General features: G+C 47.9%; 1 long non-coding RNA gene across 1 annotated transcript in view; it reads right to left on the bottom strand.

The window, feature by feature from the left end:
- The window catches only part of LOC137353506 (uncharacterized), a 691,250-nt gene extending 691,004 nt beyond the window's left edge, over positions 1 to 246 (bottom strand). Inside the window, exon 1 of the long non-coding RNA XR_010969855.1 lies at positions 173 to 246. This is a non-coding gene — a long non-coding RNA (uncharacterized lncRNA). The remainder of the gene's footprint in view (positions 1 to 172) is intronic.
- Positions 247 to 17,635: the final 17,389 nt, after the last annotated feature.

The raw sequence follows: 17,635 nt of genomic DNA, 5'->3' as shown, positions 1-17,635 counted from the left end.
CCTTTGGAAAACCACCAGTGAATCAGCAAAAACTCTCCGCTTCCTCATCCCGCTTCCCCGGTCACTCAGCTGCTCTTCCCGCCCCTTTCACCAATGGTCAGAGAGGCTGAAACCTTCTCTCTCTCACAGAGAGTTTTTATTAACATTCACTCTGTTTCTCTCTCTCTCTCACCTGCACTTCCCGCTGGGCTCTGGAACAAGCTGGAGTGGCCGCATCCCGTCCGTCTGCTGATCCTGGGACTGTTACCCCCCCAAACCCCCCCCCAAACCCCCCCCTTCCCAAACCCCCCTCCCCCACACCCCCCTCCCAAACCCCAACCCCCCTTCCCCAAACCCCCTTCCCCAAACCCCCCTCCCCCAAACCCCCCTCCCCCAAACCCCAACCCCCCCCCCCAAACCCCCCTTCCCCAAACCCCCCTTCCCCAAACCCCCCTCCCCCAAACCCCCCTCCCCCAAACCCCCCTCCCAAACCCCAACCCCCCCAAACCCCCCCCAACCCCCCTTCCCCAAACCCCCCTCCCCCAAACCCCCCTCCCCCAAACCCCCCTCCCAAACCCCAACCCCCCCCCCCAAACCCCCCTTCCCCAAACCCCCCTCCCCCACACCCCCCCCAACCCCCCTTCCCCAAACCCCCCTCCCCCACACCCCCCTCCCAAACCCCAACCCCCCTTCCCCAAACCCCCCTCCCCCACACCCCCCTCCCAAACCCCAACCCCCCTTCCCCAAACCCCCCTCCCCCACACCCCCCTCCCAAACCCCAACCCCCCCCCAAACCCCCCTCCCCCAAACCCCCCTCCCCCACACCCCCCTCCCCCAAACCCCCCCCCTTCCCAAACCCCCCCCCCAAACCCCCTTCCCCACCCCCCCCCAAACCCCCTTCCCCACCCCCCCCAAACCCCCCTCCCCAAACCCCCCCCCTCCCCACCCCCCCCAAACCCCCTTCCCCACCCCCCCCCAAACCCCCCTCCCCAAACCCCCCTTCCCCACACCCCCCTTCCCCACACCCCCCTCCCCCACACCCCCCCTCCCCAAACCCCCTTTCACCAATGGTCACAGAGGCTGAAACCTTCTCTCTCTCACAGAGAGTTTTTATTAACATTCACTCTGTTTCTCTCTCTCTCTCACCACAGATGCTGCCAGGCCTGTTGAGTTTTTCCAGCACTTTCTGTTTTTATTTCAGATATTCTTCTTCTGCCTCTGTTTATAAAGCCCAGGATCCCATATGTTTTATGAACCACTTTCTCAACCTGTTCTGCCACCATGATTTGTGCACCGTGTACAACTGGGTCTCTCTGCTCCTACACCCACTTTAGAATTGTACCATTTATTTTATATTTGCACTAAATTTCATTGGCTAGGTCATTAATATATATCAGGAAAAGCAGGGGTCCTAACATCGACCCCTGGGGAATCCCACTGTGTACCTTCCTCCAGTCCAAAAAATGACCCTTCATCACTACTCTCTCTTTCCTGTCACTCAGCCATTTTCATATCCATGCTGCAACAGTCCCTTTTACTCTGTGAGGTCTAACTTTGCTCAAGCCTGTTATGTGGCAGTTCATCAAATGCCTTTTGGAAGTCCATATACACCACATTACTCTCATCAACCCTCTCTGTTACTGCATCAAAAACTCTCAGCATCTCTTCATGGATGAAGATTTTGGGAAGGTTGTAGTCATTGGTTACAGCCCACTGGTGGTTAGTCAGGCCTATCCATAACCAGCAGATTCTCTCACAGCGGGTACAAGTGAAGAGTAGTTGCTGCTGGGGGCAATTGGATCTATCCTTCTCCTTTTCTCTTTCATGCTGGTTCTTCGCTCAGTTGCAAAGGTGGCTGTAGCCCTCCTGATGTGGCATCTCCAGGCATCACGATCTATGGCCTGTGCTTCCCAATGGCGATGGTCGATGTGGCACACAGAGAGGGACTTCTTCAAGGAGTCCTTGAAACATTTGCATGTGGCCCCTCTGTTCCTGTTACCAGTGGTCTGATCTCCATACAACACGATCTTGGGCAGGCGACTGTCGTCCATCCGGGAACGTGACCCACCCAACGCAGTTGGCTTTGACGGAGGATGGCCTCGATGGTGATGTCGGCTGTTTCCAGGATTTCAATGTTTGTGATGCGTTCCTGCCAACGGATCTTGAAGATGCTGTGGAGGCAGTGCTGATGGAATTGCTCTAGAAGGCGTACATGACGGCGGTATAGGACCCATGACTCGGTGCCATACAGAAGGGTGGTGAGGACTATGGTTTTGCACACTTTGAGTTTGGTCTGTGCTCTGAGGTTGCTTCACACACGTTTGTAGAGTCTGCTGAATGTACTGTTTACTTTTGAAAGCCTATTGTTCACTTCCTTGTCTATGGTGTCTAGCAAGTTAGCTAAACACGATTTGCCCTTAACAAATCCATACTGACTTTCCTTAATTAATCCACATTTCTCCAAGTGACTTAATTTTGCCCTCAATTATCGTTTCTAAAAGCTTTCCCACCACCAAGGTTAAACTGACTGGCCTGTAGTTGTTGGGCTTGTCCTTACACCCTTTTTTTGTACAAGGATGTAACATTTGCAAATCTACAGTCCTCTGGTACCGTCCCTGTATGTAAGGAGGATTGGAAGATTATGGCCAGTACCTCCACATTTCAAACCTTACTTCCCTCATCATGCCTGGATACATCTGATCCAGTCCTGGTGACTTATCAACTTTTAAGTACAACCAACCTTTTCAATGCCTCCTCTTGATCAATTTTTAGTCCATCCTAGAGGCCTGCTACCCGACAGGTGCGAGTCGGGTCGGGTCCGGCTTTCAGGCTCGGGTCGGGTTGGGCCGAGTCCAAGTCAAGTCGGGTCGGGCCGGACACGCAGGGTCAGTGCTGTTCTGGTAAGTATTAAAAATAAAAAAACTTACCTGAGCTGGGAGTTCGGGACGAAACTGAGTCTGCGCAGTGAGCGAGTGACATCACTATGACATCATCACGCATGCGCGGCAGCTTCGTGAAGGTTCCAAGTCGGGAGGTAAGTAAACGGATGGCCGGCTGAGGCTCGGGTAGGGTCGAGTTGAGTTGGGGTGGGCTCAGGTCGGGTCGGGCTTGGGGCAAAAGCGGAGGGACTCGGGCCGGGTCGGGCTCGGGTCCACGGTGTTACGGTCGGGTTCGTTTTCCCAACCTAAAGTAGGCCTCAACCACCTCCTCTTTCACTGTGACTTTGGCAGTGTCTACTTCCTTGGTAAAGACAGATGCAAAGTACTCATTTAGTACCTCAGTCATGCCTCCATGCAACCTAATTGGCCCCTCTCCTTTTGTCACCCTCTTACTATTTATATGCCTATAGGAGTCTTTTGGATTCCCCTTTGTTATTTGCCAGTCTCTACTCATACTCATTTCATTTTTCACTTCCCCTCTGAACTTTCTATATTCAACCTGGTTCTCACTTGTATTCTCCACCTGACATCTGTCATACACTCTCTTTTTCTGATTCATCTTTCTCTTTCTCTCTCTTTCATCATCCACGGAGCTCTGGCTTTATTTGTCCTTCCTTTCCCCCTCGTGGGAATGTACCTGAACCATCTCCTCTTTAAAGCCATCCCATTGTTCCCTCAATCTGCCAGTCGTTTATTCCAATTTACTCAGAGCAAAGCCCACAACTGGGATCACACCTGGGGGTCTCTGAGGGGAAACCATCAAGGAATGATTTCCTACAAGGCCAGGAGGAAAATTGCTGAAATTTGGAAAGTGCTATGTAGAACAGGGTTGCGCTAAAATCCTTCAAATATCCTGACACCTGGCACAGACTCACTTTGTCATGTTTCCTCAACAGACCAATGCCCCGTCTACTTGGTGTTGTTTGATGCTTTACAGGCCATGCACACCTCCCTCCTTCTGTAAACAGGCAGCTTCCCAGTGATAGGGTTTAGTAGATTGGTGATGGGATTATCTGGTCTCTCCTTGTTTTGGTCATCTATGTCTTTTTTTATTCATTCACAGTATATGGCATCACTGTGGGTATCGCTGTCAGAATTTATTGCCCATCCCTCTACCTCTACCTTTGGAGCTGACATTTTTTGATAAAATTACCCTGTTCTCTTTACAGTCATTGCAGACATTTGTTTCAAAGTGTTAATGTTTCTGTGTAATCAATACTTTCACTTTCAGTCTGACTGTGGGACATCACAGTTCATGCTTTCACATCCAATTTTATTGTGCCCGGTACTCTTGTCACATCATTACCCCATCCCTTTCTGTGTATTTCTGTCAATTCCCTTCTGTTAGCTTGTGTTCTCATGTATTTACCTCCTCAGGCATAAAACTGTTTCTTGCCCAACCCTGATTCACCCTCATCTGAGCTCCAGGACATCACTGCAGGAGTTCCTCAGGGTAGTGTCCTAGGCCCAACCATCTTCAGCTGCTTCATCAATTACCTTCCTTCAGTCATAAGGGGATGTTCGCTGATGATTGCACAATGTTCAGCACCATTCACGACTCCTCAGATATTGAAGCAGTCAGTGTAGAAATGCAGCAAGACCTGGACAATATCCAGGCTTGGGCTGATAAGTGGCAAGTAACATTTGCGCCATACAAGACCCAGGCAATGACCATCTCCAACAAGAGAGAATCTAACCATCTCCCCTTGACATTCACCAGCATTGCCATCGCTGAATCCCCCACTATCAACATCCTTGGGGCTACCATTGACCAGAAACTGAACTGGAGTAGCCATATAAATATCGTGGCTACAAGAGCAGGTCAGAGGCTCGGAATCCTGCAGCGAGTAACTCACCTCCTGACTCCCCAAAGCCTGTCCACCATCTACAAGGCACAAGTCAGGAGTGTGATGGAATACTGTCCACTTGCCTGGATGGGTGCAGCTCCAACAACACTCAAGAAGCTCGACACCATCCAGGACAAAGCAGCCCGCTTGATTGGCAGCCCATCCACAAACATTAACTCCCTCCACCACCAACGCACAGTGGCAGCAGTGTGTATCATTTACAAGATGTACTGCAGCAACGCGCCAAGGCTCCTTAGACAGCACCTTACAAACCCGTGACCTCTACCACCTAGAAGGACAAGGGCAGCAAATACATGGGAACATCACCACCTGCAAGTTCCCCTCCAAGTCACACACCACCCTGACTTGGAACTATATCGCCGTTCCTTCACTGTCGCTAGGTCAAAATCCTGGAACTCCCTTCCTAACAGCACTGTGGGTCTACCTACCCCGCATGGACTGCAGCGGTTCAAGAAGGTAGCTCACCACCAGCTTCTCAAGGGCAATTAGGGATGGGCAATAAATGCTGGCCTGGCCAGTGACGCCCACATCCCATGAATGAATTAAAACAACCCTGTCTGTCTCCTCTCCACCCAGCCATGCTCTGCTCTCCCCCTGCCCTGCAACCCCACCCCTGCCTACTCTGCCTGTGTCTGCTTGCTGGGGTGTTGTGAATAGTTTCCCTATTTGAACACAAGATGTCAGTGCATTGTTGCAACTCAAACACAAATGCTTGGAGCTGCCTGCTGGCAATACTGGGTCAAGCTCCTGCTCCAACATAACCACAACACTTCCACTGATCCATCCACTCAATGTATTTACATTAGATCTTCATTATTATCTCTTCCTAAGAAGCACAGGCAGTCCCTGTTACACATGACTGAGGGCAATGCACCAACCTAGGTGGGTAAACTCAGACAGTCCATCAGACAGTGAGTGTCCCATTAGTGTAGTTGTGGCTGTTGGAACAGTTTTGAGGCTGGGGTAGAAGGAGCTTTACTCTGTATTTAACTCCGTTTTTTTTTTACAGGTGGCCTTTATTCCCCAGGCCCCCTGTATACACATTTTAAATTAAAATTGAATAAATAAAACAGAAACTCAAATTAAAATAGTATTTTCAGCATCAACAATGCACTCCAGACCCTGCGGTGCCCACCGGTCGCGGAAGGCCTCAAGCGTACCGGCGGACACCGCATGCTCCTTCTCCAGGGACACCCGGGCACGAACATTACCGCGGGAGAGGGGCAGGCAATCAAGGAGGACGGACCCCCCGACAGCCCGCAGCCAGGACCTGTGAAATACCACCTTGGCCAGGCCCAGGAGCAGACCGACGAGGAGATCCTCCTCCCGGCCCACGCCTCTCCGCACCGGGTGCCCAAAGATCAGGAGCGTAGGGCTGAAGTGAAGCCAAAACCTGAGGAGTAGCCCCTTTAAATACTCGAACAGGGGCTGCAACCTCACATATTCCATATAAACATGGAACACAGACTTATCCAGGCTGCAGAAATTACAGGCGGCTTCGGAGTCTGTGAACCTACTTAAAAGACGATTGCACAGGACTGCCCTGTGCAGCACCCTCCAGCCCAGGTCCTCAATGTAAAGGGGGAGGACTCCCACTTAAAAAGACCTCCACTGGGGTTTCCCCTCATCGCCAGATGGCAACAGGGACCGCCACGGTGTGTCCAGGCAGCAGATGATGGCAAGTATGGAGAATGTTATAGAGTGATACAGCACTGAAACAGGCCCTTCGGCCCACCGAGTCTGTGCTGACCAACAACCAGCCATTTATACTAATCCTACATTAGTCCCATATTCCCTACCACATCCCCACCATTCTCCTACCACCTACCTACACTAGGGGCAATTTACAATGGCCAATTTATCTATCAGCCTGCAAGTCTTTGGCAGGAAACCAGAGCACCCAGTGAAAACCCACGTGGTCATAGGGAGAACTTGCAAAGTCCGCACAGGCAGTACCCAGAACCGAACCCAGGTCGCTGGACCTGTGAGGCTGCGGTGCTAACTACTGCACCACTGTGCCAGGTAAGTGGAGAGTGTGCAGGAGCAGCCCGTACAGGAAATCCATCGCGCGGTGTGGAATGTCACGGAGGACATTTCCGAGAGGCGGCTCGGATTGCGCGGGATTGGCTCCCGAGGAGGGTTTCAGGACCTGGGTCTGATGAGCAGTTCCGGCTGAGTGGGGGGTTAGCTCGGCCAGGAGCGCTCCGCACTCCCGAGCCCCCTCGTCACCCACAGTGAGGGGCATCCCGGGGGCTTTGGCTACTCCTCTGCCTGTCAGCCTGTCTTGGGAGTGTTTGATGGGACAGTGTAGAGGGAGCTTTACTCTGTATCTAACCCCTGTACTGTACCTGTCCTGGGAGTGTTTGATGGGGACAGTGTAGAGGGAGCTTTACTCTGTATCTAACCCCTGTGCTGTACCTGTCCTGGGAGTGTTTGATGGGGACAGTGTAGAGGGAGCTTTACTCTGTATCTAACCCCCGTGCTGTACCTGTCCTGGGAGTGTTTGATGCTGTAATAAGAATTTGCTATTTCCAGCACCAACCCCTCACTTTGTGCAGATTGACAACAGATAAACAATTGTTTGTGTTGTTGGATATGGGGTTAGAGATTTGAGTGTAGGACTGATTGTGAGAGGAACTGATCACAGAGGGACCTGAGGGTGAATAGAAGCAGCTGCTTTGACCAATGATGTTTGATTGAGTTTGGTGTGTGTCTCTGGACCAGACCAATTAGTGAACAGCAGGGGCTCCCAAACAAAGTGGCCTTGGCAGCCTTGCATTGCTCAGGGTAAATATTGAAGTTTGTCTGGAGAGGTCAGAGGTTGCTTGGCTTTTCATAGACTTTGCAGATTAGTGTTTATGTGCTGCAGGCTTCTAACAGCTGACAGGTCAGGTGTTTTTGAAACTGGATAAAATTTCATATTTTTAGAAGGTGGTGATTTTTTTCTTGCCTTCTGCATCTCTGACCTTGTTGCAGGGTCACTCTTTGATCTTTCCATCCCCCCAATTGGGATTGTCGATTTGCTGAAGTCACCAGAACCTGAGCCCTATTGGAGCTGGACCATGCAGGAGGAAGAAAAGAGAGAAGCCTCCCACAGGGAATGAGGGATAGGTGTCCGATACTGGATGCAACAGTTCATTAGAGTGACTCTGAAAGAGAACAGGGCAATTTGCACTGTCTGGGCCATGGCTCCTGTGTGGCAATGGAGAATAGACACAAGAACTATAGACTCAAATTTATCACAGTGTTAAACCTCACCTCCATGTCAAATTCTGTGGAGCATCTCACTGGCATCTGGAAAAGGTCACTGGGACTAACAAAGCTGGAAGTCACTGGCCCCTGACTGGAGTCACTGGCTCTGGGTGGGAGGCAATGTTTGATGCATTCACAGGTTAAAACTGCTGCTTCTGTTGTTTTCCTGCCATTTTCTGTTCTTGTCTCCTGATGTGATTGACTGTTGTGTCCAGATCCACTGCTGTCACTTGTCTTCTATTAATCTGTGACCCCCGGAGAGTGTGAGGCAGGAGGATAGTCCACTGTGACCTCACATCTTCTGTCTTTAATGCTTTCACTGATTTGATGTTGTTGATCTCCAAGACCAGACCTGATCAACACCTTTAAAATGTTGAAGGGGTTTGATAGGGTGAATGTGGAGAAATTATTTCCATTTGTGGGTGAGTCCAGAACAAACGGACATTAATATAAGATAGTCGCCAACATATCAAATAAAGACTTTTAAAGGAATATTTTTACAGAGTGTGATACTGTAAAACTCACTGTCACATGGAGAACTTGAAGCAAAGACCATTAATATACATATTGTTGCAACCAGGTGAGAAAGGGGTCTACAATTACACACCCTGCCCCACGCTAGCATGCATATGCAATACACACATGCAAATAGAGACAGAAAAGAGCAGAAGAAAAATAAAGTGGAAAGGTTTGAGGCAATATCTGAAGTGTTGTTGTTGAGGTTCTTCAAGCTCACTGTAGAGTCCTTGATTGCAGGTAGAACTTGCTTTTCATTGGGGCCCAGTATTCTTCTTAAACCGGGGTTCATGTGTCTTCAGTGGATTCAGAAGCTTGTGAGAAAGAGATGGAAGTAGACAGGAAAGAGATCTTCTCAGTCCAGGAGTAAACAACTTTCTGCCCAAACTGTTTGTACAAATTCAAAAAACTCAGGTTGCCCAGCAAGATAGTCATGTGACGAACTGGTTTGACCATGTCCATTTGTGTATTCGGCCATCTTAGCAGTCAACCTGGAATGCGAGCTCCCCCACCTTCAATGTCTGGTGATCAAAAGTCCATTGTGGGTTGAATGTGTCAGGGAATGGCTGCTTTGTCCTGCCAAATACTGTCTGTTAATATGCAAATGCCTTTTCCAGCCACGGCTGATCTGTTTAACAAGTCGTTTCTTAACTCCAGTAACAGTTTAAAATCAGTGTTCATGACAAAATTAATTTGCCTCGTTCTTGGCAGGTGGGGCCTAGCATGACACTATACATGTGGGGGGTGAATTAGGGTGATATAGGGACAGGTGGGAAAAGCTAATTAGAGTGGAAGAAGGCTCATGTAGAGCATAAACATAAACAAGTTGGGCCAAATGGCCTGGGGCGGCGCAGTGGTCAGCACCGCAGCCTCACAGCTCCAGCGACCCGGGTTCAATTCTGGGTACTGCCTGTGTGGAGTTTGCAAGTTCTCCCTGTGACTGCGTGGGTTTTCTCCGGGTGCTCCGGTTTCCTCCCACAGCCAAAGACTTGCTGGTTGATAGGTTAATTGGCCATTATAAATTGTCCCTAGTATAGGTAGGTGGTAGGGAAATATAGGGACAGGTGGGGATGTGGTAGGGATATGGAATTAGTGTAGGATTAGTATAAATGGGTGGTTGATGGTCAGCACAGACTCGGTGGGCCGAAGGGCCTGTTTCAGTGCTGTATCTCTAAACTAAACTAAACTATATTATAGATTCTTTGGAATCTCTTGAACCATTTGAACAGCCTGGCTGGATCATTTAAGGCAGCCTGTGAATGCCAGTATGTTGTGGTGATGATATTCTCCTGGGAATTTAAACCTGTCCTGGAATCTCATGGATATTGGACATGGATAGTTGGAATTATTGCACAAGCCTTGGAGAATTTCCAGGATTCCCAGCTGGCCCACACTCACACTCATATTCTGAGATGAGGGGCTTGACTTGGATAGCAAATTTCGAAAGCAGGACTCACCATGAATACAGTCCCTAATGCAACCCTACACAAGGACAGACCATGAATACAGTCCCTAATGCAACCCTACACAAGGACAGACCATGAATACAGTCCCTAACGCAAACCTACACAAGGACAGACCATGAATACAGTCCCTAACGCAATCCTACACAAGGACAGACCATGAATACAGTCCCTAACGCAAACCTACACAAGGACAGACCATGAATACAGTCCCTAACGCAAACCTACACAAGAACAGACCATGAATACAGTCTCTAACGCAACCCTACACAAGAACAGACCATGAATACAGTCCCTAACGCAAACCAACACAAGAACAGACCATGAATGCAGTCCCTAACGCAACCCTACACAAGGACAGACCATGAATACAGTCCCTAACGCAAACCTACACAAGAACAGACCATGAATACAGTCCCTAATGCAACCCTACACAAGAACAGACCATGAATACAGTCCCTAATGCAACCCTACACAAGGACAGACCATGAATACAGTCCCTAATGCAACCCTACACAAGGACAGACCATGAATACAGTCCCTAATGCAACCCTACACAAGGACGAGCCATGAATACAGTCCCTAATGCAACCCTACACAAGAGCAGACCATGAATACAGTCCCTAATGCAACCCTACACAAGGACAGGCCATGAATACAGTCCCTAACGCAAACCTACACAAGAACAGACCATGAATACAGTCCCTAACGCAACCCTACACAAGGACAGACCATGAATACAGTCCCTAACGCAAACCTACACAAGGACAGACCATGAATACAGTCCCTAATGGAACCATACACAAGGACAGGCCATGAATACAGTCCCTAACGCAAACCTACACAAGAACAGACCATGAATACAGTCCCTAACGCAACCCTACACAAGGACAGACCATGAATACAGTCCCTAACGCAAATCTACACAAGGACAGACCATGAATACAGTCCCTAACGCAAACCTACACAAGAACAGACCATGAATACAGTCCCTAACGCAACCCTACACAAGGACAGACCCTGAATACAGTCCCTAATGCAACCCTACACAAGGACAGACCATGAATACAGTCCCTAATGCAAACCTACACAAGGACAGACCATGAATACAGTCCCTAATGGAACCCTACACAAGGACAGACTATGAATACAATCCCTAACGCAAACCTACACAAGGACAGACCATGAATACAGTCCCTAACGCAATCCTACACAAGGACAGACCCTGAATACAGTCCCTAACGCAAACCTACACAAGGACAGACCATGAATACAGTCCCTAATGGAACCCTACACAAGGACAGACCATGAATACAGTCCCTAATGCAACCCTACACAAGGACAGACCATGAATACAGTCCCTAATGCAAACCTACACAAGGACAGACCATGAATACAGTCCCTAATGCAACCCTACACAAGGACAGACCATGAATACAGTCCCTAATGCAACCCTACACAAGAACAGACCATGAATACAGTCCCTAATGCAACCCTACACAAGAACAGACCATGAATACAGTCCCTAATGCAACCCTACACAAGAACAGACCATGAATGCAGTCCCTAACGCAAACCTACACAAGAACAGACCATGAATACAGTCCCGAATGCAACCCTACACAAGAAACAGACCATGAATACAGTCCCTAATGCAACCCTACACAAGAACAGACCATGAATACAGTCCCTAATGCAACCCTACACAAGAACAGACCATGAATACAGTCCCTAATGCAACCCTACACAAGAACAGACCATGAATGCAGTCCCTAACGCAAACCTACACAAGAACAGACCATGAATACAGTCCCGAATGCAACCCTACACAAGAAACAGACCATGAATATAGTCCCTAATGCAACCCTACACAAGAAACAGACCATGAATATAGTCCCTAATGCAACCCTACACAAGGACAGACCATGAATACAGTCCCTAATGCAACCCTACACAAGGACAGACCATGAATACAGTCCCTAATGCAAACCTACACAAGAAACAGACCATGAATACAGTCCCTAATGCAACCCTACACAAGAAACAGACCATGAATATAGTCCCTAATGCAACCCTACACAAGGACAGACCATGAATACAATCCCTAATGCAACCCTACACAAGGACAGACCATGAATACAGTCCCGAATGCAACCCTACACAAGAAACAGACCATGAATATAGTCCCTAATGCAACCCTACACAAGGACAGACCATGAATACAGTCCCTAATGCAACCCTACACAAGGACAGACCATGAATACAGTCCCTAATGCAAACCTACACAAGGACAGATATCACTCCTGCTCTACTAAATCATGCAGCATTTAGAAATCTGTACCTGAAGCAAAAAGCAGCACCTACAGACATCCCATAAAGGTCATCAATCTGAAATGTTAACACTGTTGTTCTTTCCCCAGGTGCTGCCAGACCTGCTGAGTATTTCCAGCACTTTCTGTTTTTATTTATGAAACTAAGAAAAATATGGGAATACACTTGCCAGAAATATAAAAACAGATTGTAGGAGTCTCTACAAGCATGTAAAAAGGAAGAGAGTATCAAAAGTAAACATTGATCCTTTAGAGGCTGAGACAGGAGAGATTATAATGAAGAATAAAGAAATGGCAGAGGTGCTGAACACATATTTTGTATCTGTCTTCACAATTGAAACCACAAAAGCATCCCAGAAATAGTGGGGAACCAAGGGGCTAATGGGAAGGACTTAATATTATTTATTAAATAGCAGAGCAGGCTCGAGGGACTGTCGACTACTGCTCCTAGTTCTTGTGTTCTTAAAAGGAACCTGCCCGTAGACAGTGCTCTCCCAGTATTCAGGGCACTAGGCTGAGATGTCAGATGCCCATTGGTCTCTGAGACAGGAGATGTCCCTGATGGAGTGTGCAGGCTGATAGGCTTTAGGGGATGTGTTATGGTAGGGTGTTTATATAGGTGGGTGTTTATATGGGCGGGTGTTTATATGAGTAGGTGTTTACATGGACAGATGTTTATATGGTTGGGTGTTTATATGAGTTGGTTTTTATATGGACAGGTATTTATGTGGATGGGTATTTAAATGGATAGGTGTTTACATGGATGGGTGTTTATAAGAGTGGGTATTTATGTGGATGGGTATTTATGTGGATAGGTGTTTATATGAGTGGGTGTTTATATGAGTGGGTGTTTATATGAGTGGGTGTTTATATGGACGGGTGTTTATATGAGTGGGTATTTATGTGGATGGGTATTTATGTGGATGGGTATTTATATGGATAGGTGTTTACATGGATGGGTGTTTATAAGAGTGGCTGTTTATATGGACGGGTATTTATATGGATATGTGTTTACATGGATGGGTGTTTATAAGAGTGGATGTTTATATGGATGGTGTTTACATGGACGGGTGTTTATAAGAGTGGGTGTTTATATGGATGGGTGTTTACATGGACGGGTGTTTATAAAAGTGGGTATTTATGTGGATGGGTATTTATATGGATAGGTGTTTATAAGAGTGGGTGTTTATAAGAGTGGGTGTTTATAAGAGTGGGTGTTTACATGGAGAGGTGTTTACATGGAGGGGTGTTTACATGGATGGGTGTTTACATGGACAGATGTTTATATGAGTGGGTGTTTATATGAGTGGGTGTTTATATGAGTGGGTGTTTATATGAGTGGGTGTTTATATGAGTGGGTATTTATATGGATGGGTGCTTACATGGACAGATGTTTATATGGTTGGGTGTTTATATGAGTGGGTGTTTATATGGATGGGTGTTTATATGAGTGGGTATTTACATGAGTGGGTGTTTATATGGATGGGTGCTTACATGGACGGGTGTTTATATGAGTGGGTATTTACATGGATGGGTGTTTACATGGACGGGTGTTTATAGGAGTGGGTATTTATATGGATAGGTGTTTACATGGATGGGTGTTTACATGGATGGGTGTTTATATGGATGGGTGTTTATATGGATGGGCGTTTACATGGATGGGCGTTTATATGGATGGGTGCTTACATGGACGGGTGTTTATATGAGTGGGTATTTACATGGATGGGTGTTTACATGGACGGGTGTTTATAAGAGTGGGTATTTATATGGATGGGTGTTTACATGGATGGGTGTTTACATGGAGGGGTGTTTATATGGACAGGTGTTTACGTGGACGGGTTTTTATATGAGTGGGTATTTACTTGGATGGGTGTTTACATGGACGGGTGTTTATATGAGTGGGTATTTATGTGGATGGGTATTTATAAGAGTGGGTGTCTATAAGAGTGGGTGTCTATAAGAGTGGGTGTCTATAAGAGTGGGTGTCTATAAGAGTGGGTGTCTATATGGATGGGCGTTTATAAGAGTGGGCGTTTATAAGAGTGGGCGTTTATAAGAGTGGGCGTTTATAAGAGTGGGCGTTTATAAGAGTGGGCGTTTATAAGAGTGGGCGTTTATAAGAGTGGGCGTTTATAAGAGTGGGCGTTTATAAGAGTGGGCGTTTATAAGAGTGGGCGTTTATAAGAGTGGGCGTTTATAAGAGTGGGCGTTTACATGGGTGGGCGTTTACATGGGTGGGCGTTTACATGGGTGGGCGTTTACATGGGTGGGCGTTTACATGGGTGGGCGTTTACATGGGTGGGCGTTTACATGGGTGGGCGTTTACATGGGTGGGCGTTTACATGGACGGGTGTTTACGAGTGTGGGTGTTTATATGGGTGGGTGTTTATATGGGTGGGTGTTTATATGGGTGGGTGTTTATATGGGTGGGCGTTTATATGGGTGGGCGTTTACATGGGTGGGCGTTTACATGGGTGGGCGTTTACATGGGTGGGCGTTTACATGGGTGGGCGTTTACATGGGTGGGCGTTTACATGGGTGGGCGTTTACATGGGTGGGCGTTTACATGGGTGGGCGTTTACATGGACGGGTGTTTACGAGTGGGTGTTTATATGGGTGGGCGTTTACATGGGTGGGCGTTTACATGGGTGGGCGTTTACATGGGTGGGCGTTTACATGGGTGGGCGTTTACATGGGTGGGCGTTTACATGGGTGGGCGTTTACATGGGTGGGCGTTTACATGGGTGTGCGTTTACATGGGCGGGCGTTTACATGGACGGGCGTTTACATGAGTGGTTATTTATATGGATGGGTGTTTACATGGACAGGTGTTTATATGAGTGGGTGTTTACATGGACGGGTGTTTACATGGACAGGTGTTTATATGAGTGGTTATTTATATGGATGGGTGTTTACATGGGTGGGTGTATACATGGGTGGGTGTTTACATGAACGGGTGTTTATAAGAGTGGGTGTTTACATGGACTGGTATTTACATGGACGGGTGTTTATAAGAGTGGGTGTTTACATGAACGGGTGTTTACATGATAAACCAGGTAATTACAGGCTGGTGAGTCTAACGTCAGTGGTAGGGAAATTATTGGAAAAACTTCTGAGCGACAGGATTAATCTCCACTTGGAGAGGCAGGGATTAATCAGCAATAGTCAGCACGGCTTTGTCAGGGGGAGATTGTGTCTTATAAATTTGATGGAATTTTTCGAGGAGGTGACTAGATGTGTAGGTGAGGGTAAAGCAGTTGATGTAGTATACATGGACTTCAGTAAGGCTTTTGATAAGGTCCCGCATGGGAGATTGGTTAAGGTGGTAAGAGCCCATGGGATCCAGGGCAATTTGGCAGATTGGATCCAAAATTGGCTTAGTGGCAGGAGGCAGAGGGTGATGGTCGAGGGTTGTTTTTGCAATTGGAAGTGTGTGATCAGTGGTGTACCGCAGGGATCGGGACCCTTACTGTTTGTCGTGTGCATTAATGATTTAGATGTGAATATTGGAGGTATGATCAGTAAGTTCGTAGATGACACAAAGATTGGTGGTGTCGTAAATAGTGAGGAGGAAAGCCTTAAATTACAGGACAATATAGATGGGCTGGTAAGATGGGCAGAGCAGTGGCAAATGAAATTTAATCCTGAGAAGTGTGAGGTGATGCATTTTGGGAGGACTAACAATGGATAGTAGGACCCTAGGAAGTACAGAAGGTCAGAGGGATCTTGGTGTACTTGTCCATAGATCACTGAAGGCAGCAGCACAGGTAGATAAGGTGGTTAGGAAGGCATATGGGATACTTGCCTTTATTAGCCGAGGCATAGAACATAAGAGCAGGGAGGTTATAGTGGAGCTGTATAAAACGCTAGTTAGGCCACAGCTGGAGTACTGTGTACAGTTCTGGGCACCACACTATAGGAAGGATGTGGTTTCACTGGAGAGGGTGCAGAGGAGATTCACCAGGATGTTGCCTGGGCTGGAGCATTTCAGCTATGAAGTGAGACTGGAAAGGCTAGGGTTGTTTTCCTTAGAGCAGAGAAGGCTGAGGAGGGATCTGATTGAGGTGTACAAAATTATGAGGGGCATTGATAGGATAGATAAGAAGAAACTTTTTCCCTTAGCAGAGGGGTCAATAACCAGGGGGCATAGATTTAAGGTAAGGGGCAGAAAGTTTAGAGGGGATTTGAGGAAAAACAATTTCACCCAGAGGGTGGTTGGAATCTGGAACACACTGCCTGAAGAGGTGGTCGAGGCAGGAACCCTCACAACATTTAAGAAGTATTTAGATGAGCACTTGAAACGCCATAGCATACAAGGCTACGGGCCAAGTGCTGGAAAATGGGATTAGATTGGGCGGGTACTCGATGGTCGGCACAGGGGCGTTGGGCCGAAGGGTCTGTTTCTGTGCTGTAAAATTCTATGACACTGTGACTCTATGAGTGCGTGTTTATATGGGCAGTGAGATGGAAAGGATTCATAGGCCGGTATTTTACGGCTCCTGCCGGGTCAGAAGCGGCTGCGAAAACCGAATCCACTCGGCGCCACCCACCCACTGGCCAATTCGTGGCCCACCAGCCAATTAGCGGCCTCTCGGCACCTGACAGGGTGCGTGCGGCCAGGGTCAAAGTCAGCCCTGTAAAAAGGCAGACAGCAGTACAATGGAGCAGACGCTCAGGGGAATACAGCGGAGGAGGAGTTGTGAGTGTAACTGCCAAGGTGACCAGCTGACTGGAAAGTGAAGAAGTCAAGGAAGACTGACTGTGCCCAGGGACAGGAAAGGGGCAAATATTCACAGATGAAATCCGGAGCGATGGAGGAGAGCAGGTTCAGCACAGCCCCCAGATTCTCAGAGGAATCTCTGCAGGTTCTCCTCCAGGCGGTGGAGGCGAGGCGTGACATACTATTCAACGTCGATGGCCGAAGACAGCCTGCAGAAGTGACCAAGAGGGTGCTCCTGATATTTCTCATGAGCACCCTGATATGCCGCAGCCTGCACGGCTGCGAGCAGGCAGAGGATATCCGCCAAAGTCATCAAGAGCAGGGTGGCAGCCCGATCAGTCACCTAGCTCTGGTGAGTCTGGTGGCGAGGGATCGTCCACACGCAGGAGCACCCGATTAAGAAATCACATCATTCCTGGATCACTGTGTTACCTTCCAATTATTTATTTCAATTGCACATTGCATCACTGTAAATAAATTTGTGGTTTGAACATGTAACTTTGCGTATGTCATCCATGAGGTACCATCAGACACCATTGTGCTGCTGAGGTGGTTATATATGAGATGT

This window comes from Heterodontus francisci, chromosome 41, assembly GCF_036365525.1.
Source record: "Heterodontus francisci isolate sHetFra1 chromosome 41, sHetFra1.hap1, whole genome shotgun sequence".
NCBI classification, from domain to species: Eukaryota; Metazoa; Chordata; class Chondrichthyes; order Heterodontiformes; family Heterodontidae; genus Heterodontus; species Heterodontus francisci.
This window is presented reverse-complemented; position numbering and strand designations above follow the sequence as displayed.